This window comes from Trichechus manatus, unplaced genomic scaffold (genome assembly GCF_000243295.1).
Source record: "Trichechus manatus latirostris isolate Lorelei unplaced genomic scaffold, TriManLat1.0 scaffold00011, whole genome shotgun sequence".
NCBI lineage: Eukaryota > Metazoa > Chordata > Mammalia > Sirenia > Trichechidae > Trichechus > Trichechus manatus.
In genome coordinates this window covers 31,497,716-31,502,058 of record NW_004443947.1, presented here as the reverse complement: position 1 = coordinate 31,502,058, position 4,343 = coordinate 31,497,716, and positions in this window count along the sequence as shown.

Below are 4,343 nucleotides of genomic sequence, written 5' to 3'. Positions count from 1 at the left end.
GCTTTGGTTAGAATTGACATTTTCACAATGTTGAGTCTTCCTATCCATGAACAAAGATATGTTTTTCTGCTTAGGAGGGTCTTGTTTTGTTTCTTGCAGTAGTATCTTGTAGTTTTCTTTATATAGGTCTTTTACATCTCTGGTTAGATTTATTCCTAAGTATTTTATCTTCTTGGGGACTATTGTAAAAGGTATTGATTTGGTGATTTTCTCTGTAAAGTTCTCTTTGTTGGTGTGGAGGTCTCCAACTGATTTTTGTATGTTTATCTTGTATCCTGATACTTTGCTGAAATCTTCTTTTAGTTCCAGTAGTGTTCTTGTGGATTCTTTGGGGTTTTCTGTGTATAAGATCATATCATCTGCAAATAGAGATATTGTTACTTCTTCCTTACCAATTTAAATGCATTTTATTTCTTTTTTTAGCCTAATTGCTCTAGCTAGGACCTCCAGCACAATGTTGAATAAGAGTGGTGATAAAGGGCATCCCTGTCTGGTTCCCGTTCTCAAGGGGAATGCTTTCAGACTCTCTCCATTTAGGATGATGTTGGCTGTTGGCTTTGTATAAATGTCCTTAATTACGTTGAGGAATTTCCCTTCTATTCGTATTTTGCTGAGAGTTTTTATCATGAATGTGTGTTAGACTTTGTCAAATGCCTTTTCTGCATCAACTGATAAGATCATGTGGTTTTTGTCTTTTGTTTTATTAATGTGATGGCTTATACTGATTGTCTTTCTAATGTTGAACCATCCCTGCATACCTGGTATGAATCCCATTTGGTCATGGTAAATAATCTTTTTGATATGTCGTTGAATTCTATTGACTAGAATTTTGTTGAGGATTTTTTCATCAATGTTCATGAGGGACATTGGTCTGTAATTTCCTTTTTTTGAAGTGTCTTTACCTGGTTTTGGTATCAGGGTTATGCTGGCTTCATAGAATGAGTTTTTCATTTTCTATGCTCTGCAATACCTTTAGTAGTAGTGGTGTTAACTCTTCTCTGAAAGTTTGGTAGATTCTCCAGGGAAGCTTTCAGGGCCAGGGCTTTTTTTTGTTGGGAGGTTTTTAATTTCCTTTTCAATCTCTTCTTTTGTTATAGGTTTTTTTAGTTGTTCTACCTCTGTTTGTGTTAGTTTAGGTAGGTGGTGTGTTTCTAGAAATATTTCCGTTTCCTCTAGGTTTTAAAATTTGTTAGAGTACAATTTTTCATAGTATTCTGTTATGATTCTTTTAATTTCAGTTGGGTCTCTTGTGATATTGCCCATCTCATTTCTTATATGGGTTATTTGCTTCCTTTCCTGTTTTTCTTTCATCAGTTTGGTTAGTGGTCTATCAATCTTGTTGACCTTTTCAAAGAACCAACTTTTGGTCTTGTTATCTCTCGCAATTGTTTTTCTATTCTCTATTTCATTTAATTCTGCTCTAATTTTTATTATTTGCTTTTTTCTGGTACCTGAGGGATTCTTTTGCTGCTCTCTTTTATTTGTTTGAGTTGTAGAGTTAATGTTTTGATTTTGGCTCATTCTTCTTTTTGGATGTGTGCATTTATTGCTATAAAGTAACCTCTGAGCACTGCCTTTGCTGTGTCCCACAGATTCTGGTAGGATGTGTTATTCTTCTCATTTGTTTCTGTGAATTTCTTTATTCTGTTCTTAATTTCTTCTATAATCCGATAGTTTTTGAGCAAGGTGTTGTTCAGTTTCCATGTATTTGGTCCTTTTTCCTTTTTATTGATTTCTACTGTTACAGCTTTATGGTGAGAAAAGATGCTTTGTAATATTTTGATACTTTGCATTGTGTTAAGGTTTGCTTTGTGGCCTAAAATGTGGTCTATTCTGGAGACTGTTCCATATGTGTTGGAAAAGAAAGTATGGTTGGCTGCTGTTGTGTAGAGTGTTCTGTATATGTCTATGAGATCGAGTTGGTTGATTGTGGAATTTAGATCTTCCGTGTCTTTTTTGAGCATCTTTCTGGATGTTCTTTCCTTCACTGAAAGTGGTGTGTTGAAGTCTCCTACTGTTATTGTGGGGCTGTCTATCTCTCTTTTCAACGCTGTTAGAGTTTGTGTTATGTATTTTGGAGCCCTGTCGTTGGGTGCGTTAATATGTATTGTGGTAATATTCTCCTGGCGTATTGACCCTTTAGTCATTATATAGTGTCCTTCCTTATCCTTTGTGGTGGATTTTGCTTTAAAGTCAATTTTGTCAGAGATTAATATTGTCACTCCTGTTCTTTTTTGATTGTTGATTGCTTGATGAATTTTTTCCCATCCTTTGTGTTTTAGTTTTTAAGTCTTTAAGTGTCTTTAAGTCCAAGATGTGTCTCTTGTAGGCAGTATATAGACAGATCAAGGTTTTTTTTTTTTTTTTAATCCACTCTGCCACTATCTGTCTCTTTATTGGTGCATTTAGTCCATTTGAATTCAGCGTAATTATTGATGGGTTTGAGTTTAGTGCTGTCATTTTGATGTATTTTTTTGTGTGTGTGTTGCTGACAGTTTCTTTGTTCCACTTAATTTTCTGTGCTGAGTTATTTTTCTTTATGTATTTTCTTTTTATCTTTTTCGTTGTTGTTGATTTTGTATTTGCTTAGTCTTTATGTTTTTCTTGCTTTTTATTTTGATGTGTAGTACTGTTAGTTTCCTATGAGGTTAACTTAATATTTACGTATATTTTTCTAAGTGTAAACCAGTCTTTTATTTCTTTATATTGCCTTGTCTTTCTGTCCATGTGAAAGGTCTATGACTACATTATTTAGTCCCTCTTTTTTGTTTTAATGTTGTCATCTTTTACATATTGATGTCTCTGTTTCCCTATTTTCAGTGTTTTAGCTTTGATTTATTTTTGTGACTTCTATATCTGGGATGATATCTGATTGTTCTGTCCTGTGTTCTAGTTTTGGGTTGTTATATAATGTTACCGATTTTCTAACTGGAGGACTCCTTTTAGTATTTCTTGTAATTTTGGTTTGGTTTTTACAAATTCCCTAAACTTTTGTTTATCCAGAAATGCCCTAATTTCACCATCATATTTGAGAGAGTTTTGCTGGATATATAATTCTTTGCTGGCAATTTTTTTCTTCAAGGCTTTATATATGTCATCCCATTACCTTCTTGCCTGTATAGTTTCTGCTGAGTAGTCAGAGTTTGGTCTTATTGACTCTTATTTGTGGGTAACTTTTTATTTATCCCTAGCTGCTCTTAGAATTCTCTCTTTATCTTTGGTTTTGGCAAGCTTGATTATAATATGTTTTGGTGAATTTCTTTTGGAATTTACCCTCTGTGGGGTTCGATGAGCTTCTTGGGATAGATATCTTCTCATTTTTCACAATATCAGGGAAGTTTCTGCCAACAGATCTTCAACAATTTTCTTTGTATTTTCTGTTATCCCCCCTTCCCCCACCCCCCTGCCCCGTTCTGGTACTCCTAACATCCGTAGGTTATTCCTCTTGATAGAGTCTCACATAATTCTTAGGGTTTCTTCATTTTTTAAAATTCTTTTATCTGATTTGTCCTCAAATAAGTTGGTGTCAAGCGCATTATCTTTAATCTCACTAATTCTGACTTCCATTGCCTCAATTCTGCTCCTGTGACTTTCTACTGAGTTGTCTAATTCTGAAATTTTATTGTTAATCTTTTCAATTTCTGTTTGCTATCTCTTTATGGATTCTTGCAGCTTGTTAAATTTGTCATTATGCTCTTGTATAATCTTCTTAAGTTCCTTTGTTGCTTTGTCTGTGTGTTCCTTGGCTTGTTCTGGGTTTTGCCTAATCTCTTGAAGAGCCCTGTATATTAATCTTTTGAATTCTACTTTTGATAATTCCAAGAAGTTGTCTTCCTCTGGAAGGTTTATTGAATCTTTGTTTTGGTCACTTGTTGAAGCCATCATTGTGTGCCTCTTTATGTGATTTGTTACTGAATGTTTTCTCCAAGCCATCAATAAGTTATTATATTTATTTTTTTTAATGTTTGCTTACTGTGTCCTAGCTTGTTGTTTTGTTTTGGTTTTATATGGCCAAATAGGCTGATCGTGTGAGCTAGTTTGATTATTCATGTCTTTGAAACTCTCAAGTCCTGTCACCAGGTGGTTAGTGGTGTTACTAGGTATGTGAGTGCAGGAATCTGTTTACTTTTTATGTGTGGATTCAGCTCAGGTGTCCAGGTTGTCAGTCACTGAGTGTATGGTTTAGGCTCTCACCTACAGTCCTAGATGGGCAGGGGTGATTGGAGTAGGCCCAGGCATCTAGCTGCAGTAGGGGGTAATGTGCTGAACAAGGCAGAGGGATGATGGCTGCCCCTGAGTGTCTGTGTGGAAGGCGTGTCCCTATTCCCTAGAGTGCGTAGGTG